The 26,969-nt window shown below is 42.5% G+C and overlaps 1 long non-coding RNA gene across 1 annotated transcript in view; it reads left to right on the forward strand.

The window, feature by feature from the left end:
- Nucleotides 1–26,969, forward strand: part of LOC136301271 (uncharacterized) — a 36,466-nt gene that overhangs the window by 3,242 nt on the left and 6,255 nt on the right. Inside the window, exons 2-3 of the long non-coding RNA XR_010723830.1 lie at nucleotides 22,682–22,775; nucleotides 26,265–26,342. This is a non-coding gene — a long non-coding RNA (uncharacterized lncRNA). The remainder of the gene's footprint in view (nucleotides 1–22,681; nucleotides 22,776–26,264; nucleotides 26,343–26,969) is intronic.

Genomic DNA, 26,969 nt, shown 5'->3' on the forward strand with positions numbered 1-26,969 from the left:
GAGCTGGTTCTCACTTGGAAATAAGGATATTTTTGAAATGATTCTTTATTAAACAGTCAAAAGTATATTACTGAAACCATTGTTCCACTTGGTGTCAGGAGGCAGGAATGGGTATGAAGGCTGACTTTCCTCTGATCTGTTTTCAGGTAGTATGATCCCTCATGGTCATTTTTGTGATAAGTTGTTTTTAGAAAACCACTGTGTCTGCAAAACCACCTAGCTGTTGTGAGAGAGGTAGCAATGCCTTCCAACAGATGTTGGCCTCATAAAACCTGAATTTTTTGGCTTTTGATGAATGCATCCTGCGCAAGGCATTCATTTCACAAGTAATTTGGAGGTGGATGATGCCTCCTGTAACGACAAAAACCTGGAAAAGACTTTCGGTCGGAAGCTGAACTAGTTGCCTTTACAATAGTGTTGAAAGTTGCCATTATAATGCTGGCATAATAAACTTATTTTAGGACATTTGGGATGTGATTTCTGTGGGTAAAACAAGCATCTACGACACATCTACCTAGCCATGGGCTAGTAACTATGCACTCTCAGTAGTCACTGCAGACCAGAGAAAAGTTTGATTTATCCTGAAGAAAACATCTAAAATATAATTCTAAAAACTTTTTAAAATGCCTATTTCTTTTAATGGGCCTTTAATTTCTCTTTCTGGAGCTCTCAGAGCTTAACTCAGAGATAGATGTCAATGTTTCAGATGTGTGATGTTAGGATGGATGGATCACTGTGGATCACAAACAAATTTTTAGGCATTTTAAAAGCAGAACTCCAAGTCTAAACACATGAATAGATTCAATAGCTTTTAAATACTGACTTGCTATATTTAATTTTACAATTATATGGGTTTGTTGCATGTTATATATTACAAAAATTTGTTAAATAGCTCTCCCATTTTAATTCAATTTCTTGCGGTTTTACTATCCACAACCCCCATCCCTCACTTTGAAGAGGCCCCCCAGATATTTACCGTGAAACATCCCAGAAATGTCATTATGTAACTCTGATACCCTCCTAATCAGTTGAGCTCTGGCTGGGTGGGTAACCCCAGAGGCAGCAAGAATCTCCCGCACCTACATCTTCTCCAGCTTCCCGTTCTCAGAATTACTGACCACAAGAAACTCCTGTGGTTACTAACAGAAGAAACAAGTTCCCTCCAATCTCCCAGTGCACCTTGTCAGTTGTGGTTTGTGAGAATTACACTCTTCTCTTATCCAAAGCAGTCAGGACCAGTGCAGGCTTTGCGCCCCTTTGTGCAGCCACTTTGGGGTCCTCTGCTCTTGGCTTCGAACTTTCTAGCATGGTGGCTCCATTCCGTGGGAAATTGTTCAAATTACTCCCACAAAGAATGCAAGTGCCTTGGGAAAACTACCTGTGCTCAATCATAACCACTCTGTGGAAATGAAACAATGCTTCCCTTGAGATGTTTTGATTTATTTTTCATTTTTGTGTCTGCTAAAGTGTGAGATTGTTTGTGGTAAAAAGGTCTTGGTGCTTTCTTCCTTCTAACACTTTCTGAGCAGCCTGTATTCATTTGTATCATTACCTTTGCTGTGAGAACGATAGGAAATGAACCATCTAATGGCAGGGAGATGGGAACTGGGCGATGTGAAATGACATGTTTCCTAATTAAACCACTAATGATCATAAAATATGCCACCAGGTTCTTTTATTATAACACATAGCTACAGCAGGAAAACCTTTGGAATATAGTTAGTCTCTCCTTTTTCATTTCCTTGAACTTTTATGTACATTTGTTTCTCAATATGATCCAAAAGATCTGGTCTTGGAAAACATCTTCCTTTGTAAAAAGTACCCTGTGCTCTGTCAGTGCATCCCTCCCATCGCTGCTTTTGTCCTGTGACTGCTTGGCTGTGATCCTGGTGGGATTACACCAGCCTCTAATGGGTATGTTTTCCCTGGTTGCTCCTGGCTATTCTGCAATAGTACCACTCAGCTCCATCAAGGGAATAACTGCAATTTTCCCTTTCCTAATGAATTTCATAATGTAATCAGTGTCAGGCCGTGACTGAGAATAAAACTAAATTTTGATGTAATGGTCAGGCAAGAAATTTGACTTGGAGCTTTGTTTTGACTGGGTCCCAAATGAGGAGAGGCATTGCTGACAGCTCTGAATATACTCTGTGGATGGTGATGGCTCCATTGGCAATAAAAATGTTCACAGTTTTTTGTTTTTGTCTTGTTTTCATTACCACTGTCATGTTGCTTCTTTCTGTGAAGTTTGGGTTGCCAGCTAATGAACTGCTTCCAGGGACAGGAACGACCTTTGGCTTCCTGCAGAGATTAATTAAAGAAAATACAATAAAATCACGCTGGGAGTTCTTGTGTGGAGGCTCACCTCCACAGGGTGCTGGCTGAGAGTAGGTAGACAGCTGAAGATGTCACCAGGCACGCAAAAGTGTCACCACGCACCCAGATGAATACTCAGCTGTTGAGTGTACTTGGAAAGTTAAATATGAATTATTAGGTGTAAAACACCAGGGACAACTGGTAAAGGGGCAGCAATCTTCACACACACAAGGGTACAGCTCCACATTATTTTTGTACTCTTCAGCATGATTCAGTTTAGGTTGGAGATAGTACAGTGAGCAACAAGTGGTCAAATAGTGACAAGTCTGACTCCTACTCCGTTCCCTGCTTTCCCATGTATTCTGCAGCAACTGGCTATTTCAATAACTCTGGGGTAAAATTCTGTTTGGACCTGCACATCTTTTTTGGCTTTGGGACAGAACAGTTCAGGACACCCAAGCCAAACATCTGTTGGAATCTGAAGACGTACAAAGTGCAGTTCCAGAAGGTTCTAATGTAAGAAACCATTTGGCTTAGTCAACATGCTGGCATGGGAAACATCTGAATGATGCCAGCTAAAGGGGAGACCAATACAGCAATGAGTGGGGCAAAGCAGCTTGACTGTTTCTTCAACACTTCAGCCCAGCCAATACAGGCCAAATACCACTTAGAGTGGTATTTACCACTCTAAAAAAAGTGCTTCTCTAAGGTCCCTTGGTGAGCCTGAGCCTGGGGGTGAATCACCAGGATTGTTGTCTCTCTGAAAACACTAATTTCCCAGGAGGCTGGAAAAGGATGAGGTGGCTGTCTGGGAACCTTTGAGTTTGCAACTGAAAGAAAAAAACCACCCATAGTTCTATTGTGCTCAGTTGTGGCTGTGGTTATTGTGCCAACCTTCTTCCCTCAGAGCCTCGTCCAAATGCTGTGGTTCTTTCCCCTGGGGCTAGCGGCTTGGGAGCTGAAGCAATGGGAGACCAGGAAGACAGTTGGGATTTCTCCTTGCTACAGGTGAGGTGGCTGCTGCTTTCACACCCCTGAGAGTGGTGGTGAACTTTCCTGGTGGGCTTTTGCTGGCTCATTGTGTTGATAAGCAGAATCTCACACTTCAGGAGTGCTTTGGAAGGGCAGGACAAGCTGTAGCACTTTGGGTGAAGCGCATGCAAAGCTTCAGAGAGTCATTTATTACAACTGCTGTTCCACTGCCAAAATCTCTGGTATGGTCATTTGGCACCTGTCTGTGGAGTTGAGCTTAACAGAGACTAGAGCCACCAACAGAGACTTGGCCCTCTCTGCTGGAAAATCCCAGCCTTCCAGGATACGCTTATCTTGCTACAGCTATTTTATTTTGTCTGCAGTAAAGCTGGACAAGTGATTTGGCATTGATGGCCTAGGCTGTTAAAAGCATTCATAAATGTGAAGAGTTTCATCACTGCAGAGGACCCAGCTCCACCCCTCGCTGATGGCAGGAGTCTCACTTCAGTGAAGACAGGCAGCTAACAGTGCTGACCCCTCTGGTTTCTGAGCTCAGAAAGAGGTTAATCTTTCCTGCCACTTGTCCTAAAATTCTTTATTTTGAATATGTCTAACCTGACTCCTTGAGTTTCCAAATCCCATGACTCACCTGTTTGTGAGTATTTGGCATCCCCAGTGCTGTGTAGGCCTGCTCTCCTCCCCTTGACTGGGATGTTCTGATGCGATGCCCCTGGTGATGTGGCATCTCCTTCTAGGCTCATGGCTCTGGGTACACCACAGGTGGCACAGTGTATGGGTCTGTTCATAGAGAAAAGCACTATAAGGAAGCTGATGTTCACAAACTATTTCTGACAGGGTCCCAGGCCATCTCTTGGGTTGATTAAACTTAGAGCTGGTCCACAGGATGGTTTAGAAAGATGGTGTTTCCAGAGAGAGCCACCCAACACAAAGCAGAAAACTCAAACTGTTGTAGTATATGTAGATAATAACATACTTTCTCCGGCTCCTGAACTGTAAAATGAATATTGGTGCTAGGCTATGTTCAGGACATTGTTATTTTGGTTCAGTGGTCACAGGTGCATTAAGAAACTCACTTGGTGTTCTCTTCACTTGAGAGGGAGGGAGACTCTTGTGCACTGTGCAGAGCTCAGTGCTCTCAAATACCAAGGGTGATACTGATGAATGCAAAGTGCACTGAAGTTTCACGTCTTTTTTTTTTTTTATGAAAAAACTGTTCAATACATTGTATGTTTGATGGAAAACAGCAAATCCTATCAGTAATGGCAAAGAGAAGCCTCACAGGGCTGTTACCTCCACACAAATTTTCTCCTGTAAAGAGGAGCGGTGAATTGCTGAGATGAATGATTCAAAATAGCTGTAATAGTTGTGGATTGTTTTCTTGGTTTCACTTGGTGATAATGTGATTTCTTCAAGGTACACACTGCCTTTCCTCCCAGGACTCCAGTCAAAACACGGCTTGTGGAAAGCAGTTCCCTTTTACACTTTGACTGCCTGGTATTTACATTCTCTGCTCATTGTTTGTTCTCACTTTCCTCTTGCCTCTGTGGAAGTGCCTGCTGAGAGTTGTGCCATTTGTTAGGGACAGCCAGAAGATGTTGACTCTACTGCCTTCCCTGCAGGAGTCTTCTTTGCAGTGATGCTCATGGCAGCTGTGTCTAATTTCCTGAATGGTGTGCAAGGCAAACGTGCAATCAATTAGGTGTACTGCACAAGTGATGGGATCACATTGCTGGGATCCATCAATTTTAAAAGCAGAAAGGACTCTAATCACATAGCCCGACCTTGCATATTCAAGGTTCTGTTGCACAATTTATTGAAACCCCTTTCCCTCCTTTGTGGTCTGTAGAAAGAGGCAGTACTATATATAAGGCTGATGCCCACATCCCAGATTCCAGAGGCAAGCCCCAGGAGGAGATGTGATGTTGGAAACCTGGTGAATCAAATTGGCATTTAGCTGCTATAGCACTTAAATGCCGATTTCAGCAACTAGCTGGAATATATGGGCATCCTGTTTATGCATGGACAGGACATCATGCACTGCAGTTTCTTAGCACTAAATTTTAGAAAATCAGGCCAATGACCTCCTTCAGATTTTTGGTTTCAGACTGATAAGTGTATTAGAAAGATTATCTGTGTGTTCTTTTGTTAAGTGTATTTTTGCAAAGATAGAAAATAACCTTTCACACACAGTAAATTAAAAAGGGGTCCTTAAATACGAATCAGAAGTTTCTACACTTCTTACAAGCAAATATTCCCCCTCTTCAATTAATGCCTCCCTAGGCAAATTAATAATTTTACTTAAATGCCTGTTTTCTCAAAATCCTGTTAGAATCATAAAATATCCTGAGTTGGAAGGGACCCATAAGGATGATCCAAGTCCCACTTCTGGCCCTTTATAAAATTACACCATATGCCTGATAGAGTTATCCAAATGTTTCTTGAGCTCTGTCAGGTTTGATGCTGTGATCACTTCCCTGGTGAGCCTGTTCTGCAGGCCACCCACTCTCTGGGTGAAGAATCTTTTCCTGAATTCCAACCTAAACCTCCATGACACAGCTTTATGCCCTCCTCTCAACCAAATCTATTAGTTGGATTTGGTCCAAGGTAGCAGGCATGGGGGCTTCATGTGACTATTTTTAAACAAGTTTTGATTTCTTAAATCTTTAAATCAGGCAGCAGTTGCTCAGGAAACAGAGCAGGTGGGATATTGCATTATTTTGGACAGTTTGAAGGACAAGTCTAGCTGGGAGGAGAGGATGGTCTCCACCACACATGGAGTGTGGACTCCCTGCACCCAAAGGGTGGGAGTGGATGTGGTGCTCTGCCAGATCAGAGCTGCAGCATTTGTGTTTCACTTTGGTTTGGAGTGAAGGACCTCACACACCCTACAGCAGTGCACACCACTCTGCATAGTCCAAACCAAGCTCAGGCTACTTTCAGCATCACACTAAAGCGTGCTGTTGCTGTGGGCTGCTCTAAAGTGACACTCTTTCCTGACTGACCGAGGACACAATTTTAGGGGAAAATTTTCTTGACTTAGGAATCTTAACAGAACCGCATAGGTGTGTGGGCTGATTCCAGATCTTCTAAATGATTGCTGCCCACCATGCAGCCCTTACTAGCATAGATGACTGGTGCTATTGAGGAAGTTGATAGCTCCAGAGGGAAAGAATTCAAAACTCTTCTAGAAAAATGAGTCTTGTAATCAACCCAAAGGTACAAGAGAGGCAAAAATTAGAAATCACTGAAATTTCTGTGCAAGTGATAGAGTTCTGTGGGCCTTTCTCTACAGCTATGTGAATCAAGAGCTACTATCAGCTCCAGTCTCCCTGAGACCACCAGGAAAACTCTAGCTGATTTCTCTAGATATGAGATCAGATCTGCAAGTGTTGCCCCAAACAGCCAGAGATTAATGGGAGAAATAAAAAGCTGGAATGGTTTAGGCAGCTGGGTCAAACACCAGCACAGCCTGGCCAGAAATGACCCTCTCTGACCTAAGTTGTGGCCATCCTGTGCAACCACAGGAGAACTTGACTTTCCTTCCATTACACAGGCAGCCTTGCACAGGTATACAAGTACCTACACATGGTTAGTTTGCTCTGTGTTGATAAAGGGTTTGTTTCCAATAACAAATGAAAAAAGTCAGCCAGAGCTGCCAGGGCCATAGTAAATAAAGACAGTGCATGTGTGCGCCTCAGCAGGTCAACCTCTAATCTGTTCCTCCTGTCAAAATACTGTTTATTGCTGCTTGTCAGTAAAGACTGACCAGTAAATGGAGATGCCAGCTCCATCTGGGAGCCAGATTACCAGGAGGAGACTCTCTTCCTTTGGATCTTCCTGACAGACTTCTAACACTTCAGCAAGGATCTCTCCTTCTCTGAGACTTCCAGCTATCATTAGAGGGAGCTGTTGCCCCAGCAAGCTCCAACCTCCCTCTGCATTCCTCATCACACCTGCCCTGTGAATCGTGAGTTGGCACCTTTCTGTAAGCACTGTCAGTCATGTCAGCTCTTGAGGGTGCCTCGCAAATGAAGACCTTCACTTTCATTTGTTTGGTTTTCTCTACACAACAGGAGAGAGATATCTGAGCTGAACCATGGAGGCACTGGGATCTTCCAGCGCTGGCTGGGCAAGATGGGGAAGCCTTTTAGCCCTTCTATTAACCTACGTTAACAAAAGCAGGGGAGATCCTTGACATAATTTTCTGTCATTTTAGTAGCCCTTTGTTTGAACTATCAGTCTTTTCCCTTATCCTGACCTTGTTCTCATTTCCATCTAGACTGGAGTAATTCAAACCAAGGCAGGAAGTTACATGAGTACAAACCATTGTGAATGAGATCAAAGTTGGTCTTTTTGTAAAAAAATAACAAAGGCCTGTGACTAAAACTTAGCAAAGTCAAGCATCTGACTCAGTGGTAAACGTTTGCTTTTAACTTGTAATGATTTTTCTTGGAAACAATCATCAGAATGGAGGCTCTGAGTACTCTGTCTCCATGCATTCCTTGCTTGTTTTCCTGTTGGGGATGGGCACATTCTTAGGTTTTGTTTTCTGACCAGAAATGTGTGGAGATTAGATACACAATGTCACTGGTGTTATTCCAGGCTGATAACATCACATCGCGTATTTCATACTAAGAGAGGGTGTAGATTGAATTACTGCAGGCCCAGCATGGATTGTGCAGTGAGTGTGTAAGAGAGTATTTCAGCTGCATGAGGCAACACGTGGGGCATTGTTTTAAATGTGCAAGGGCTGAATCAAAAATGCCAGCTATCACATGAGGTTTAGTTTTGAACGGACAGGAAAAATTGTGTAACCAGATGCCTATTCTTATTAAGCCAAATTCAGATTGGTGGATAAAACTTAAATAGGAATTTATTTGCCTGTTTACTCTGAATATCTCAAAGCTGGGATCTGGCTCACTTGCTGCAGTGGGACTGCACCTTGTATACCTGTAAACCACCATTCTTAAAACTGTGCTACTCATTTGAAGCAGGTAAGGTTATCATGGTGTTTGCAATTTCCCTTCTACTCTTCTGTTTTTCCTGGGGAGAGCACTTGGCACTGTCTCTGCTCTAAGGTAATACTATTTAATTTTTCCAAAGCAATTTGTCAGGTTTCTAAGTGTGACCATTCAGCATGTAAATTCAATGCATAATCCTTGCGCTGTCATCTTACTCACTTAAATGAACTGAATACAAGCCATATTTTTGTAATCTGTCTCAGCTCTCTTGGGACAGCTTTGTAAATGACATGTTACATTCCCGAGTCACAGCCAGGCAAAGAGGTTTATTCAGTGCCAATAAAGAGCAGTTATTTCCTAATATGTATATTAACTTCTCAAAACGTTGTTGTGAAGATCTGAGAAAATGCTCTGTCAACAGAAAGCAAGTGTGGGCGAGCAGCAAGTGGCTCTGCTCAGGGTGTGTGTCTGTCAGGCTGGGAGCGTGTCTGTCAGGACACAGTCAGCACACTGCTGACAGACCCAGCCTCTTTGCCTCAGTGAGGTGGCCCCAGTGCTGGGCTGAGCTGTTCTGGGGTCAAAGTGCACACTACCAAGCAGAAAGTGCCCAGGAGTCAAGTGCTGGGCTTACAGGCTCTCTGTAAGCCAGCAGCAGCCACCACTGCCACTCAAACAAGCAGCTCTGCCTTTGCCTGCCCTTCCTGTAGCCATCACCAAGAGTAGGTTTTTCTCAGTTCTGCAGGTAACAGGGTTTTGGCAGTCACCTGGTTTAAAACTACCCAGGAAACGGCAACTAAAAATAATTTTGACTGATCTGATTTATTGTAAAGCCACAGACACTGGCCCCAAGGCATGGTGAATTAATTGCAGAAATACATTGTGTGGAGAAACAACAGGACTACTTCTTCTGGTTGCAGTGCTGGTTTATGGTGCTTTAAAGCGAGCCTTAAGCTCCAGGTTAAGATAGCTCTTTCAGCCAAAAGCTCCTACCTGCCTCAGCTCCATAGTGCTGAACCATTCTGGAGGAGCCAGAGAATGGCTCAGCCATTCCTACACTTCACAGTATTTTAATAATCTGTGAATGGAACTGAAGATCTGAATGTGCATTGTCATACTTTGTGCACATATTATCACCTGCAAAAGCAGTAGCTTATCTGGCAAACTGCATGGTTGTATATTCTCGAGAAAGAATAAGATCTGGGTGTTAGCTTACAAACATGAAGCTTTCCAGTCCTGCACAGCAAAGATAAGGCCAACTATGCCAAACTTCCATGTTCTTACTCCAGATGGTATTCTGCTGTGGACACTGAGCTCTTGGGGAGAAAGAAGGAATGTAAAACCTGCTGTCTTTGGTGTATAGCTTTAATGATAATCATTTATTTATCCCACAAGCAAATGTTTGTAACTGCAAATCTGCACAAACTATTTGGAGACTTGCTTTTATTTGCATGAGGATAAACAGAGAAGGATTCCTTTGCAGCTGTTGGATGTGGGGCAGTGTGACAATGAGCAGAATCAGGCCTTTAGTGTGTCATGATGCCTTCTCTCCCTGAGTCAGATACAGCAGAGTTAGAGAGATCTCCTCATTTCTGTCGTCTGCTTATCCCACTGGCAGTGCAGGTGTAGTTCTCAAACGGCAACTGGGAACATATGGATCAGTGGTTTTTTTTTTTTGTAAATGCTCTTCAAACCTATCTCTAAAGTAAGAGGGAAAGACAAATATTCCATCATCCCTCCACCTCCAAATACTTTGCAGGTCATCTCTGGACCATGTAAGAACTTCTAAAACCTGTGCCATTACTTATTGCTGGCCCAATGTACTGAGAAACAATGTCACCCTTAGTGAGTGTGGAGCTATATCAGGTGAGACAGGGACTCCTCCCGGCCTGTGGCAGTAATGCCAGGTGGTGTGCGAGGAAGGGAGTTCTTGCAGTTGGCTCTGGTGTTCCTTGAGCTCCTGGAGGCAAGAAGGAGACTTCTCAGCGTGTGCTTCAGTTATGTGACCTCAGGCACAATTGAGGGCCTGTGGGATTTATCAAGAAAAATGAGAGATGGTTCTATCTTTTCACTGTGTGACTTGGAAACTACATACAGCATGGCATTGACAAGTGAACCTGTTTTGCCATGCAGTGAAATGCATAAAGCCCACTTTCAGTAGCAAAATGCACAAAGAGCTCCGAGGTCTTCTGCCACAATAGCCACCAACAGAAGTGCAGGAATTTCAGGGCTGAACTGAGATGCAGCAGGACATGCAGCACGGAGGGGATCCTGGCTGCCCAAACACAGCAAAGAAAGAAGTGGTTTCATTCAGAAAGGCGGTTTCTGCTTTTCAGTGAAAGTGGGAAGTGTGTGACAGGATCCAGCGAGGTGGTGGAGGGAAGTAACCTGGAGGGAAGTAACCTGGAGGGAAGTAACCTTTACACGCAGTGGGAAACGGAAGTCATTGAAGAAATACCTCCCCATCTTTACCCATCTCCTAAACCCATCTTCTGCCACAGGAAAGATAATCTATCAGATACTGGTCATGCTCTTGTTTTTCTCAAAGAAAAGTAGGAAGCTCTAAGCATCAGACACACAGATCCTGCTTCCTCCTGTGGGCCAGAGTAGCAGGCACTTTCAGACCACCTCTTGGGGGAGAAGAAAGTGCTCTCTGGGGGGTTTGGCCTTCAGGGCAGCTATGGCTATTGCTCTTGTCTGGGAGTCATATGCCTTAATCCCCCAAAGTGGACTGCCCTGCAGTTGAACATTCCCCGCATTCCTGCCGCCTGCTGACACGAAGCCCATTCAGAGCCAGCTCTGAGGCTGTGGGAACCCTTTGCAGCAGCTCTGGGGGCGGCCGCAGCTCCTGCTCGTGTCCCCGGTGCCAGGCATGCCTTTCTATTCCAAGCTGCCGGGCCACCCGCGCTGGGGACGGATATAGCCGGGGAGCAGCTTCTGGGAGAAAGCTTCTGGAGAGTCACCAGCAGCGCCCATGGGCTGGAGGCTCACTTGCTTCCAGAGACCTGATGCAGTGTAAATCCGATTCCTTGCTAGAAAGAAACTGAGGCAGGGGCCAAGAAGAATTTTTTGGGGAGGCTGGATCTCCAATCGCACAAACATGGAGGTTCAGCTGGGATGGAAGGAGAGGTCCAGAGAGGAGGAGAAGCTATGGTGACTGTCTGTACCTCCATCCCCCTAATGAGACCTAGCAAGGTGGGAAGAGTACTGCTTCTGCCTGGAGTGTGCTGTGGGCAAGGTCTCACAAAGCCTTAAAATTCAGGAGAAAGTGACATTTCTGCTGTCCCAGAAGAGTGGAAAAATGTTATCCTTGTCCTGCCTGTGTGTTTAGCAAACCTTAACATAAATCCTGGTCCAGATCAAGGCTGAAAAGGAAGGCTAACATTCTCTTGTTTCTCTGTTTGCAAAGTGAAAACAATAATAATACTACTAATAATAATTAGAATTAATAGTTCTGTCACATAAGGAATGTTCTCAATTTATTTATAAATAAAAAAGTGATGCAGGTATCTGCATCTTTTGAAAAGACTGAGAAGTCTTGAGAGTATCAATAGGATGGCTCTGCTGAGTAAGGGTTGTGCTTATGAGAAAAGGCTAAGGACCCAGGCAGTAGCAGAATAGGAAGGATCACAGTTATTTTTTCTCAGTCTGTTATGGTTTCTCATTTTCTAAGAATTTCACTGACAGGTAGGAATTTGTAAGCTTTTGTGGGCTGATAACAATGGCCGTTAGGATTTGACAAGTGTGGAAGACAGGCATATGTTGTCCCCAAAGATATGCAACACCAACCCTCAATGCATCATCTGTGGACGAGTGTTTACATTGTACAACTTTCTGAATCAACTGTCACTTTTTCTTGTTCTCTCTCTCTCTCTCTCTTTTTTTTATGAATGAAGTCTGAAGCAAGCCAGACAGAAAGGAAGGCTGCAGCATGTTTTATAGCTTGTGTTTCCTTCTGGTAAGGATGTTACATTTGCTGAAGCGAATTTCTGAAAGAGATGTGGAAGGGTTTTCTGGTCAGGGTTAGGGGATATTTCATTCATGCAGGAAGTTGCAAAAGCTGAACAGAAAGTGTATATTCTAGAAGTTTCAATTAAAAAAAAACTAGGCTGAAGGGTAAAATTGCAAAATACCAGCTGAGGCTCAGAAGTTGAGCTCAGTTCATAGTCCTAGTAAAGTTTAATATTAATAACAATAGAAAAATGCTTTAAATCCAAGACCAAGGAATATTTTTTCTCTCAATCTGCTAGTGCAAATTTTTGAAAATGATCTTTTCTATAATGTATTTTCATGACAAATAATAGCTGCTTCTTACATAGGCATTTCCAGTGCAGAAACCTTGGACTGAACACGGGGAATTCTTCAAAGCCAGGTTGGATGGGATAGACATAATATCACTTGAATTTGGTTTTAGGGAGTCTCGACATGTTGCTTTCAAGCAAATCACCAGAGCAGCAAAAAATTGAAATGCTGCTCTGTTGTCCAGAGTGGATGCATGAGCTGATTTGAACAGGGATTGTGGTTCAAATGCCTTTAATACTCCACATACCAGTGCATCAGGGAGTGGAAGCCGATGTGTTTTAGCTTTGTTCTGTTAAGCAGTTAGTTTTTCTCATTCATTTGTCCTAGACCCCTGGCACACAGCTTTACTACAGATGTGTAGCCTCAGTGGGCAAGATGCCAGGGGGATGGGAATGGAGTGTTGCTATAGACAGTGAATTATACCTTACTGAACCACAAGGATTCATAGTTTTATAGGTTTTGATGTCAAGAAGAGTTCACTTAGTTCACTTTGGCATCTAGTTAGACTCTTTGTGTCACACGGGTGAAAGAATCTCACCCCAAACTTTCTACACCACCCTCGAAATTTCTGTTTGAATGTCTGTGCATTTTTAGGGACAAAATCAATCTCAATTTAAAAGTCTTCCAATCAATTTTCCGCATCTCTAGTTAAGGTTATGCATAGAAACAATTCAAGTTGTGTGAGCCCTTTATGCAGAGCAGTTTCAGCCAGTCCAATCCTTTCTTGCATCACTATTCCAAATGGTCAATTTCCCTGGTCTGAGCACATGATAAGGAATAATTGAGTTACTGATAATGCCCATCATATGAAACCTGCTAACTAGCCATGTGCATGCCTTAAGCCTGACCCACTGAGAAGTGTGTTAGTTTAAACTGCCTCTGCAGTGGATTTCATTTTCATTAGGAGCTAAGCTGGCAAAAATTTACTTTGCAGCTGCATTATGCTAAGGACACATGCATGGTCAGGCACCAACCATTACCGTGGCTTAGCTGACAATCAGTAGCTTGATTAACTGCCTGAATTCACTCATGCACCTCAGCCCAAAAGGAGTGGGTGGAAAAGATCTAAATATCTATATTGTTATCTCATTTAGTTGTCCCTGGACACTTTTTATAAGCTAGAGGAGGCCTTGAATGCACTTCAGAAATCAGTTTACTGTGCTATTTAAAAGTGAAGGGCAAACAGAGGCAAAATTTACATTTCTCCACCCAGAAACAGGACCTCTAACTTAAGCTTTTTTTTTGTTAGAGAAAGCAGCCTGTGAACTTCAAAGGTCACAAGCGTTCACAGCAGCAGCTTAGCGTCTCATCCAGAAAAAGGACTTTTTCTGTAGCTTAGCCACCTCCTAAAATCACATGAGGGCACTGCTGTGAGGGCTGTGACTGCTTTGCCTCTGGGATCTCATGGAATCAGAGCCTGGAATGGCATGTAAAGTGACAGGCTGACCCAACAGATGGTTTCATTAGTACTGCACAGATCATGACAGTAACGTCTGCAGTAGCCCATGGACATATTGAGAACCCAGTGCCAGGACATTGGGAAAGCAAAGCCAAGTTGACAAAATCACCAGAAGAAAAGTAGAGGAAATAGAAAAGCATATGAAACCTGCAGGCAGACCTGGTTTTCTGCTGGTGGGCACACCTGCATCTCCAGCACACCAGTAACCAAGTGCCTGACATGGACTCCAATAAGCGTTCAAAATCATGAAATGCTTGGAGGTCTCTGCCTTGTGTTTTGCCTTTGTCGTGGTTCTTAATCACTTGCAGGTAGTTTACAAAAGGGATATTTATTCAACAGCTCAGTGTTTGTCAGTGCTTTGCGGCCTGACTGAACCACCCTCCCCAAGTCACAGTCCCACGAGCCCCATTTAGCAGTGATTCATGATACTTCATGGTGTGTTGTATGGAGCAGGGACTGCTCCTAGCTCTGTCTGTGCTCCAGAGGATTTCAGAAATGGCTGGTGGAAGGGAGCCTTGGGGGACCACTAGTCCTTCCTCCCTGAGGAAATAGGAATATTTTCAAGTGAAGTAAAATGCAGAGCCACTGTATGGATGGAACCATAGCTCAGGGCTTGCAAGAACAGAGCATCCTAATGCAGTCAAGAAACACCAAATGGGAAAAGAAAATAAAGGAAAAGGGGAAAACCCTCATGGTTTTCCCAGGAGAATAAAAGAAACCATGAGAACACAAGTTGACATCTATCATGGAGAAAATACACAGGGGAAAACTTTGAACTGGAGAGAAGTAATTTTTTGTGTAATGTGGGTATAAAAATGGAAGATTTCCACCCTCATGGGATGAAGCTCTGGGGTTCTGCAGAAATTTGTGGCCAACCTCCAGTTGCACTGGAAAAAAAAATTTACCCACTGCTGGTTATGAACCCAGCTGTGTCTCCATGCCTAGTGGAGAAGACCAGCTCAAAAAAAAGTCTCTGGCAAGGTCTTTCCTCTGCTAAATGTGAATGCCATCGATCTGCTGAGCTTAATTAAACTGTCTGTTTCAGCTTGCACAATTTAGATAAGAAAATGACTTTTTGTGCCAGACTCAGAAAGAAACAACTCACTCTCTTCCTTATGTGGTATGAGCCTGTCGTTGTCCTGCTGCCCAGTTTGTAACACTGAACTGCCTGTACTCAAATCGAAAGCTGCTCCCACCGCAGATCAGAATTCTGTCTTATTTCCCCTCTAGATGGCAAACTCTCCTTGATTTTGGAAGGAGAACAGCCACAGTGATTGCTGCTGGCGTTTGTAATCGTTAATTTGAGGCACAACTTTAGTTTCTTGTTTTGAATTAAACAGACCCAAGAAAATAGATCCCAGGAGTGGCAATGGAAGAGGAGGGAAAGGGGGGATCAGTGGGGATGTACATGAGTTTCACAGATTCCTGGTGAGTGAAAATGGGAATTAACAGACATTGATACACCACACACACTGGGAAGTGCAGTCTGGCCCCAGCAGCTGAATGCTGTGTATCTCCAGGAGTTACTTCTCCAGTACTACATAGTTCTGCTTAGGTGCTTCAGTTATGATTGAAGCAAGAATAAACCTGCACTTTTATTTATTTATTTATTTATTCACTTATTCATTCATTCATTCATTCATTCATTTTTCCAGTGAGAAGAGCCTCAAGCAAGGAGTCATGGATTCCAGTTTCTCAGTAGACAGCAAATTCTCCTGTTCTTCACTTGACAGCCCCTCCCTTTGGGTTTACCTATCATCCTGTTTCAAAGTCTATTTCTCCTTTTCAGCTGCCATCTCCTGCCAAATGTTTTCTATTCTCTTCTTTCGAACATAATCCAGCCCTGAAGCTCCAGGAGTTGGGCTTTGAAACTTGTGGGTCCCTTCCAGCTTACAGTACTCTGATTATATGATTGTTCAACCCAGGCAGCTGTGCACCCCATTCCCAAACCCCACCTCCTCTCTCTTCCCCAATTCCCATCTTCCCTAGACATTCAGATCCAAAATGTGGTCAGCAGTTTTGCAAAGCACTTCGAAAAAGTCACAAATAGCCATCTCTCAGTTGCCTCTCAATGTCATATGCTCCACAGGAGCAAATACTTGAAGTCCTACAAAATGAAGGAAGTTTGTTGGGTCAGTTCTTAACCATCCCCCCCTTTCCCAGAAGCACAGACCCTTGGAGGAGAGTGTGGGCTTCCAGGGAGGGATTTATCTGCTTAAAGTGATTGTCTGCAGTGCAGTAATCAATATCTGAGCTAGCCACCTGGGCTGCATTTACAATCAGTGGAGAGTTGTCAGCAGAATCTAGGGTACTTCTGTGTGGCACTCCCTAAACTGCCCATAAAGAGAGCCTGGACACTCAACTTAGATGGAAACTCATACCACAGGCAGAGTTAGGGAAGATGAATCTCATTTTTTTGTGCCTCTAGTCAGCTGAGGTGATATTTTTATTTTATCTATTTATTGGAATTCAGAATATTTCAGACTTCCTCTTTGTGCAGGAAACAGAACAGCCTTGGACATGACTAGTAAGACTTCCTCCTTCCTTTCTCCTTGAAAGCTTTTAGAAATCAATTCTCAGCTCCTTTAGTGGAGTTAAATTTAAAAAAATAAGAAAAGCAAGAAAAGCCCTCTGGAAAATAAAGAAAAAAGGTAAATGTAGTCTTTTTCCAAATCAGAGTTGTGTAAACACAATTTCTTATGTATACTCTTGATTTAAAACCTAGGCAAGAATATGAGGTTTCAGAAAAGAACTCCTTCTTCTTTCATTCTTAGTATGATGAGGGGGATGAGGAGACCCAGCTGAATATCTGTATTTGCTGTCTTATCCAGCACTGCAATATTTTCCTATGGCGAGCGAAACACCATTTGTCTTTTCTTAATCATCAGTACTCAGGATAGAGAAAGAACAAGTAATTTCCAGACCATATAGAGTCAGCTTGATTAATTGTTCCCCTCCCCAGTGAAATATTTGCTAGTTTCCTTTATATTGCCATGTTAGTACCAAAGGAAAGTGCCAGGCATGTTCTCAGATGGGAGCATGTTCTCAGGATAACAGGGATTTCAGAGCTGCACACCCAGTGACTTCTCTGGTCACGACACAGTTAGTGAAAGTGCCTCCATTTACAAACAGCTGAGCCAATGATCTTTTATCACAGAGACTGATTTCTTATGCCTCATGTAATCTGGTTTGAAAACAACCAGTTAACAAAAGAATCCAAATTGAAACTGCTTGTGCTAACAAGTGCTACCTTCTCAGTATATTCAGGCTACAAAGAAGCCACGTTCAGACCTATGGCGATTTAATGCAGAGCTGTGCTGGAAAGGAAAGGGCCAAAGAATGTGAAGGTCTAGAGCTCACAATTATGCATTAGAATGCTTCTGTTGAGGCGTTACAAAGGACAGTGAGCAGCTGCTTTGCAAAATGTATGTAAAGTCACATCAGCTCATGGCATCTGAGCTTTGGTTGTATGAAGGTTTTTCTCAACTGTATGTGAGTTTTTAGTTGCAGATTATGCTTAGTTATCAGGTGATTGTTATCTAGTCTTTAAGTTATAAAAGATTTGTGTTTTAAATATTTGTTAGGACTCCAAAAAGCAGGTTCACTTTGTATGCAAAGAAAAATATACTAATGAAAGAAATGTAGCTGTGCGAAAAGTGCCACTGGTTGATCTCAATTTAAGCAGACACCCCACTAGTAATTACATTATTATGAGCATACTGCCATAGAGCTCTTATTACTCATGGGAAACTATTATTTTTATTAATTAATTTGTACTTAATAATTTCAGCCATTACTCAATGCCTGTGTTGCAGAGGTTGTATGGGTGCAGAGAAAAAAGACATAAGTCAGAGGGAGAGAGCCTAAGCCTAATTTGCCTTTTTCCAAATTTGCCTTTATATTTACAGATGGTAGGGAAATTTCCTACTAGGATGTGCTAGTTTTGCAGAACTAAAATTTGCATTAGGGAAAATATAAATTTTGCATGAAAATGTTGAGGATTCCTTTGGGAACTTGAAAATATGGTGGGTACCTACTGATCTGAGAGTCCAGTGACGTATCCAATTGCTCTCACTGATTCTTGCCAAGGAAGCAGCCTGTCTTACATCTGAACTGGAGGCTCAGGGTAGATGAAGGGGTGAACAGGACAGTTGCAGATAAATCAGCTTTCCTAGAAATTGTACAGTACCTTCGCATACAATCACCTCTGGGAATAGGCGAATAAGGGAATTTTCCCTGTTAATTAAATGGTGGGGGAGTTAACTATTAATCCCACCTGACAACATTGCTTTTCTGAAACCCTGTTGTTCTCTGTGGAGCAGAAATTTCACTGACAGCCAAGAGCACAGCACAAACTTTGCTCTTTACAATGCCAGTTACTGCTGCCTGACTGTCTGACAGTGCAGGCTATCAGGTACATGGCTTAACCATTCATCTCAATTGGTCCATCATATCTCTGCAAACATCTTTAAATCCAAATTGATTACCTTTGTTGCTATCTCAGGATAAACCCTACACAAGTTGGTCTTTCAATGGTTTGTAAATGCATACCTCTCCATAGGCTGTTTATCTGCCATGTCATATGGAATTAATGATGTTTATTCCCAGCTGACCAATTTGCATTAGTGCCACCTTTACCCAGTTGCAGGATATACTCGAGCTGACCCTCCACAATTAATTATGCCCATCAACACAGGCTGTGCAACATTCACTCAGTCCCATTAACCAGCTGGGAACTGTTGATTCTTAAAAAGTGGAGGTTCTCATTGGAGTCCCTGTGAAGAAAAGCAGAAATTCAATCTCACATGATATTTTTTTCTAGATATACATACCTTAAAAATACTCTGGGCATAATTCTGGACTAAAAAAGGAGATAATTTCTCATGCACACAGCACTCTCAATTTAGACTAATAAACTCCAACATTTTGACTCATCCACACAGTTTAATTTTCTTAATTCAGAAGCCAAACTAAAAGATTTTACCAACAGAGCTGTTTTAGTCGAGAGAGAGAGAGGGATGGCCTTCTCCATGGTATGCTTTAGCTCACTAAAAATCAAACCTGCAAGAGAGGTATCTGCAGTTTTCCACTCATGACTCTTCAGCTTACAGAGAGTAATCATGGGTCAAAATGGGTGGGAATGGCCTAAGAAAGGGCAGAATAGAAATCTCAGGAAAACTTCATAGGCATGCTTCCAAATGAAAGAGGATTCCTGAAGTATGAGGAAAGTCAGCATTGCTCGTGGAGAAGAATCTTGCTTAGGACAGGTTTTGAGTTACCTGTATTCCACATCAATCATTAGCCTAAATATATGGTCTGGTGACATTTCAGATGCCCTGCCTTGCCCAACCTAACCTTCAGCTCCTGGAGAAGGGCACAGATTTCATGTAGTTTATGTGTCACATCTAGAAGACTGATTACAGCTGTCCAGATACACAAGGGCATCTCAAATGGCATGAGATACTTGGGTTTAGGTAAAATAAATCTGATTGAGGGTTATGTAATAGTCCCTTATCAAAAGGTTAAAGAATCCCTCAGACTGGAGGAGATGCCCTGCTGTTTGTGTTCTTTTGGACAGGTAAACTGCTTGTGTCCATCCTCCATGCCCACAGCCTACTGTGGAGGATATACCCCTGACAAAATATTGAGTGACTGACTCATCATACAGTGGTTGTGAAAGGTGTCTACTGACATATTCAGTTCTCAGTGGGTTGAGTTACTCAGATCTCAAAGACTGATCAGAAAAAGGAAAAGGGATAAGTGTGTATGTTTAAGTATGGTCGTGTGGGGTGATTCTGTTTCAGTTGCATTATTTAAAATTAGAATGGTCAAAATTTAAACCACGTCCTCCAAGTTAGTTAAGAAGAAGGAAAATTATTCCCTTCTTCTGTCTTTATTCTTTCTCCTACATTTTTTCTCCTTTTCCTATCGAGATCCTTTTTGCAGGGGATTGTCCCTTTGCTGGGGTGCTGCTGCTTTTAATGGTGTAGGAGCCTGTCTTTGGCTGTTGGATTAACCCAAAGTTCAGGGCCTTACTGCTCATTTTACTTAAATGGAAAACCAGGTGTATGTGAGTTTTCTCTTTGTTATAGTCTGCTTATACCAAGGGGGCGTGAGGTTCTTGTTGGTGGGATCAATAATAGATACTGAGGATGCTCAAAACATTTCAGGCACCCCTCTTTGAAGCCTCTGTGGAGCTGCCAGCTGCAGGCACACCTGAATGGAGCCTAGACACATCTGTACAGGCAATGGTTAAGTCCTCTTTGGAGAAGTTAGATTTCCTAAAATAAATTCCTAAAATCAATGGCTTGAGTAGTGTCTGCCACATACAGTACGTCCTCTGACAACATTCTGCATCAGCATTTGCACCCTCTTTGCAGGCTTAGTTCCATAGTTTTCTCTGGATTGGATCTGACCAATTTTACTTAATTTTCTGCCAACCTTTCTCACACAACACATTACTCAGTGAAAGCCTCCTGATCCACACATGCTTTCAATACACCTGGGACAGGAGTAGACTCACATACCCGTGAGGTGATAGAGGTTGGAGTCACTTGTCTTTTGAGGGAGGCTTCACCCAAATCAGCACAAGCTGTTCCTCCTGAGCAGTGTTTTCCTGAAAAACATGGGATCAAATGTGGCTTCGGCTCTCCCCCCACCCCCTCATTAACTGTGTTGAACCTATTGGTAATGTTTTCTGTTAGCAAGGTCAGAAACAGTGTGTATTACTGTATTTTATATTCATGCATCTGTGTGTATCACATCATTCTTTCTTCACCCCAAAATGTTCACTTTCCCAAGCATACATTTAAATCCCTTGGCTACAGTCTAGTATTAAGCCAAGCCTTTGAAACTCTGAATGCAAAATTTTGAAATAAAAGCAGATTTGCTGTTTAACTAGACAAAACAATAATTTTGTTTTTTACTGAACTTGTTAATATCATGATTGCCCAAATAGTTTTCACTAGCATGTGAAAATTCAGTCCAGAATTATTTGGTTAACAGCTGCCTGACTAGCAGGCTCCAGCAGATTACCAAGGCTAGGGGAATTGCTCTACAGAAGTGTAGCCACCTCATCATGTGAAAGAGTCATGCAGAAAGATGGAGAAAACATGGATATACGAAGACTCTCAAAGTGTGTAAAAATGAAGTAATTAATTAGTAGATTGAGGCTGCCAGTCCAAAAGTGTGGGGGTTTTTTTTGTTGTTGTTGTTGTTTTTTTTTTTTTTTTTTTTTAAAGATGACTCCAAGAGCTATGTTAATTGGGGTGTATGTGCGTGTGGAATAAACAGGTCCCTGAAGCAGTGTGGTGACGTTACTGCAATGTCTACACTGCCACCCAAGTTCAGAAGCTCACAGTACTCAAGTGCAGTGATGATTATGCAACTTTTCATTCCATAATTGGTGCACTTTGGGGTAGACGTGTCCCTGGCTTATGACAAAAGCTGGATTCATCTTGCTTTGGCTTAGATGTCCATGGTGTCGAAGCACATGCATACCAGCCAGTCACCCATGGCTTTTTCATGGTTGATGGAGAGAAATAGTGCTTTTCAGAACGTTATTCCTGTGATGTATTTTAGATGTCAGCCTTACTGTGAGATAAGTTATGTCCCAGAGGAGCCTGTTTCTCTCCACTGGTGATAAAGTAAATCTAGGTGGTTAGCTCAGAAGTAAACAACTACAAGAAACTAACTGGAGTGCTGTCTGACAGAATATGCAGAAAGCAGGAATCTGATGGCTTCAAGCTGTGTGTGTTCTCTGCACAGCCACATTCTTCTGGCAATGGACCCCCTTCCATGTTGTTGTGATTAATGACACATTTTCTGCCAAGTAAATGTCATCTGGGCCATTTGCTGACCTTTGCAGACCATATTTGCACTTCAGTATTCATTTTTAATTGGATTTATTTTGGTCTTAGTGAACTTTTCATTCAGAAAGGAGAATTTTGACTTGACCTCCAAGATTCAACCCTTTTTGCTAAGTCAAGCCCAGGGCTACAATAACGTTGTTCTGACCTTGTTATCAGTTACAGTACAAATAATCTGCTAACTAATCCTATTCCTAAACTATTCATTCTCAATAATCTAGTTTTAGCAGCTTTCAGTAGTTCTCATGCTTCTTCTGAAGTGTACTGTCAGTTTCCCGTGCCTTTGGAGCTGCCACATCCAATACTGGGGAAGATTTAAGTCTAACTTCCCTGAAGTAAGTCTTGCTTCCAGGTACAATTAGGAAAATGACAATCATTTCTTCTGCTTCTTATGCCTCAAAGGAAGGACCTGGATTTCATGGATCATGCTGTCAGAGTTATAAAAGTTCACTGTTTCTATTATGTCTGATACCTGTTGTTATACAGGTATATAAAGTGGCTAGAAATTCATGAGTGCCACTAAATGCTAGATGTATCAGACTGGAAAGACTATGTTGATGATTCAGTTCAGATCTTGGAATCAGATGTAAGGAAGGTATATGGAACATTCAGTTTGCCCCATTCCTGTTTGTCCACATCTATGACAACTTCCCAATGATTTTGTCAATGCCCTCTAGGAAAGACACCTGAGAGCCATCAAAATTAGCATGATGTAGAAAGTGAGATAGAGAACAAGAAAATGTGCAGAAGAGATCAACAACATCGATTATGTTCTGTATCCACAGGATTGAAAAAGGCTGAGGATGTTTGGACCACAAGATGGAGAACTAGAAATTGCTTAAATCATCTGCTTCATGAAAGATCTTGAGATGTGTGAAGGTATGAAATCACTTACACAAGTAAACTGTAAGTGAAAAGACAGCCATCAGCTGTGGCCAGCTCCCTTGTAGTCAGTGGAGAACTGATTACTAGCATTAGCAGAGTTTAGGGTGCACTCTAGCATTTTCTAGAAGACGCTGATATTTGGCCAAGTGTATTTCATCTGGCCTCACTCTTGCAAGACTGAATAATTCCATGATGCCTTGGGCATTTACCATTAAAGAGCAAGCCAAGTACTGTCCTCACTGTATAACTAATTTATAAATGTTTATTTCCTGCATTGTAAATGGAACCTTCATGTGTTCTTTGCCAAACACACTGACTTGAATTTTATTCAATTAGTAATGAAGAAGCATGGAACACTGAAGACCAGGAACTTCGGTGATTTTATGCACCTATGTTTGGCACTTCAACAGCAAGCAAACATTGGTTTCCTACAGACATGGTTACACACTGGTGGGGCAGAACAAAAGTCAACAAACATCTTAATTACCCTTGGTACCGTATCCACAGGTATCACATTACAGCCCATGTACTTCAGAGAAAGCCGCAGCTTAGCTGCAAGGAGACCAGAGCCTTTGCATCAAGCAAGGTCAAAAGTCAAAGGAAATGCCAGTAGAAGCAGTAGTCACAATAAAGGAGCTCAATAAACCCCTCACCTTCTTGTTTACTCTTGATTTCTCATTTATTGTATAATAAAGGCAAATCTAAATGCATAACAGCACAAGAAGCAGCTGGACTGTGTTTATTCAAGGGGACTCAGCTGCTGATGGAGACAGGAACTCGGTTAATCAAACCACACTGCTGTTCTGCTCTTTGGTGCCCTGAGGCCATGCATGCAGTAGCTGGAATTAAGTCCTCACATTTGCAGTGATGGACAAGATGTCTTTGACAGCACCATGGGAGAAGGAAAAAGTTGCCACTAATATTAAGTACGTAAATAAAGCCAATGGATGAGATGAATGCAATTGCACGTCTAGTGCATGTGCATGGTTTCTTTAATTGAATGTAGGACCCAGATAATGCTGGATTATTGCTTGACAGCTGCATAACCACCAGGCTGCCTTCCCACCTTCCTGTAGCCAGCTGGGACAGACACTTGAACACAGCTATGCTGGTATAGTCTTTCTGTTGTGATGGGTTGTCCTGGTTTTGGGCAAATTCTGGGAGGAAACCTCCGAATAGGATCCCTCTAGAAAGCAAATTCAAGTGCCCCCTCCCCCAACTATTTTGCAAAAGAATTTCCTTAGAGAAAAGTGGAAAAAACTGTTTATTAAATAAACAAAGTGTTCACAAGTACAAAAAAAATTAATAATACTAAACAATAAAATCCCTATCCGTTCTAAAGAGAGATGGCAAAATTGAGAAAGTCCTTGCTGTGGGTGTAGCTCAGCTCACCATGTCTCTCATCAGACCCTCCAGTGCTGAAAAATGCCATCCTGGGCCCCAGTGGGCTGCAGGCGTGAGCTCCGGGTGTTTTCTGAGTTTTTCAGCCCTAAGCAGGTTTAAACTGTTTCAAGGGGGGGAAAAAAAAAATAACCACAGGTCAGGGAACTTCTCTTCCTCAGCTAGCTAAAAACTAACGAAAAAGCAAAGGGGAGCTCTCTACTGCTGTCCATCCCTAGACAACACAGTCCAGAAGCAGAATGTGGAGGAGTGAGTGCAGTTTCTGAGAACAAACTGTGTGCTTCTTCTTACCCCCCCTTTGCTCTCAGAACCAATCTCAAAGGTATAGAACTCAAAATTCAGCATAAACAGAACAGACAACTGTACAAGCATCATAAAGTCATCCCAGGAGACAGGTTTAACTCAAATCATAGATTAATGCAGCTAAAATAAGGCTCAGATTTACTGGGTCAGGTCCTTGAATAGATGTGGTCAGGGCACAATTGTTGTGGCAAGAGGTCTTGTGGTATGAGTGGCTGGAGCATTGGGCAGCTGCTTTTGCAGGCTTTGTACCAAGGTCCAACTGCCCTAAGAAGCTGTGACCCTCACCCTGACCATTGTCCTAAATCTTGTTTTTGTGTCATCTGCTCTGATTGGTGTCTCTCATCCTCTGCCACCACTGCCATTGTAAACACTCTGACACTATCAACAGTCTTTTCTGTTCTGCTTGGACCATGTCACCATGGACCATCCCAGGGACTACCAGCATCCTGATCAGCATCATGAATCCTGATTGCCAGGAATTTCAAGTGGTCTCATCATTATGGTGCTGATGAGTGGTGCAAATTTAAAGCAATGGACATCCCAAGTACATTTTCTTCTGGTTAGAAAAGATTTCTTTTTCTCTGTCTCTCTGGTGATTCTTGCTTTCTTCATTCCTTGTAACTTTCCACCCTGACTGAACCCAGGGGAAGTTTCTGAGATGGAACACGTATGACATGTCCTTACAGAAACCCAGAGCTCAGCTACTGGGAAAGAGGGGTACAGGGTCTCAATTAAATCTGGTACTCTGCCATCATTTCTTGTGTGGCATTGGACACTCCCCTAAGACACCCATAAATCACAAGTTGGGTGTCTGCCCATGTCTCAGATACCCTGTGCACAGCCAACTCTTCACTCCTGCTGGTGCCTCCACACTCAAGAAGTGTTAAGAGAGTTGACATCCTGTTGCACTTGGGCTTAGCAAAGAGCAGAGAAGTCACAGCCATGACTAAAGCAGCTGCTCTGGGGAAGCGATCAGAAGATGATGTCTTAGGGACTCTGAGGTGCTCAGGTGCCGCACTGACTGATTTTAAACACTCAGAATTCACCAAAAGCTTCACAATGTTTATGTAGATTAAATGATTCATTTTAATTGTAAAATCACCCATTTAGACATGCAACCATTTCAAATAGCCTGTTATGTATTAAATCACACACCTGCTTTCAAGTCAGTAACAATTACTTCCATTTTGTGTTCTCTCAATGTAACTCACTGGCATAGACAGATTCTTCCCAATGACTAAATTTATCCTGGTACACAATTTTACTTTTCATAATTATGGAGAAAAAAAAAAAAGCTGATATTTAGACTAAATGCAGAATTATGTCCTTACTCTTACAGAAGGAGATAGTGGTTGTTTATCAGTATCTCATAAGCTGTGGCTTATGTATTATATGTTAAATATAGTAATTCAGCAATTATTCTGGGTTTCAGAACCTGGGATGGAAGTGCTTACATGTAATGACTGCCACAGAAAAAACTGAATGGGCAAAATTACTCTTTTTCTACATTCATGAAAGGTTTAAAAAATTGCCAAAGCTGCTGTGAGGTCACTTGTAACAAGTTCCAATTCCCAGAAGCATGTGGGAGAATTTTCAAAGTCAAAAATCAATGGCTATGAAATTACTCATTAGTCTAGGGGAGTGTATTTGCCTGTTTTCACAGCTAACATTCATCTTCCTATAGTAATACTGGCATAGACAATTTGACACAGTAAAGTTGATCTATAAGTGTTTTAATTAAAGCTCTGACAGCAAATTGAAATCCTATTTCACTTACAGAGCAGACAGAATTCATCTCCCTCTCACCTGAGGACTCAGATTTCGAAGAAGACCTCAGGACTGACACAAATCTGGGAGGTAAGTATGGAAAACACACACTCATCCAACTCTAAGATAATGCTGTTATGTTTTCTCTCCCATGATGTTGTTATGGTTTGGATACTTCTTGGGCATTAAGACTCATCAGCTCTTTAGCAAAGGTCTCTGGACACTTCAAAGTGCTGGTTTGTAAGAGTTGGGGGGAGATTTTTTAGCTGGCTAACACAAAAGTAGGAGATGAGAACAGTGCCCTGTCTGAGCAAAGCATGGAGGCTGCACAGAGAGAGGAGATGACAATGAGAAAATGTCATATCTTTAGTAAGGAATCTTTGATTTTTTTTCCCTCATGCTAGAATAAAGCAGTAGCCCAGAGAAGGCTTTGACAGATTCCAAGCCGATGCTCAGGAATGAGAAAGAAAGTAAGGCAACAGTCTATTGCAAATTTTATTGATTCCTGTGGCTCTGCTGTGCCATGTAAGACACAGCACATGGTTGAGCAGGTTTCAGATGGAGGTCAAGTAGGTAGTTATCCAAAGTACAGAGGTGGAAATGGCAAAACTGCCGTTTGGGGAGAGATGCCCTTGGTCTTGGAGAAGCATTGGTGTCTCTGTAAGAGCCAGGTACAGCTCAGAGCAGCAGGATGGAAGGAAATCCCCAGCAGTGCTA

The sequence above is a fragment of the Chamaea fasciata genome, unplaced genomic scaffold (assembly GCF_029207755.1).
Source record: "Chamaea fasciata isolate MVZ Bird 193981 ecotype frontalis unplaced genomic scaffold, bChaFas1.0.hap1 SCAF_1, whole genome shotgun sequence".
Taxonomy (NCBI): Eukaryota; Metazoa; Chordata; class Aves; order Passeriformes; family Sylviidae; genus Chamaea; species Chamaea fasciata.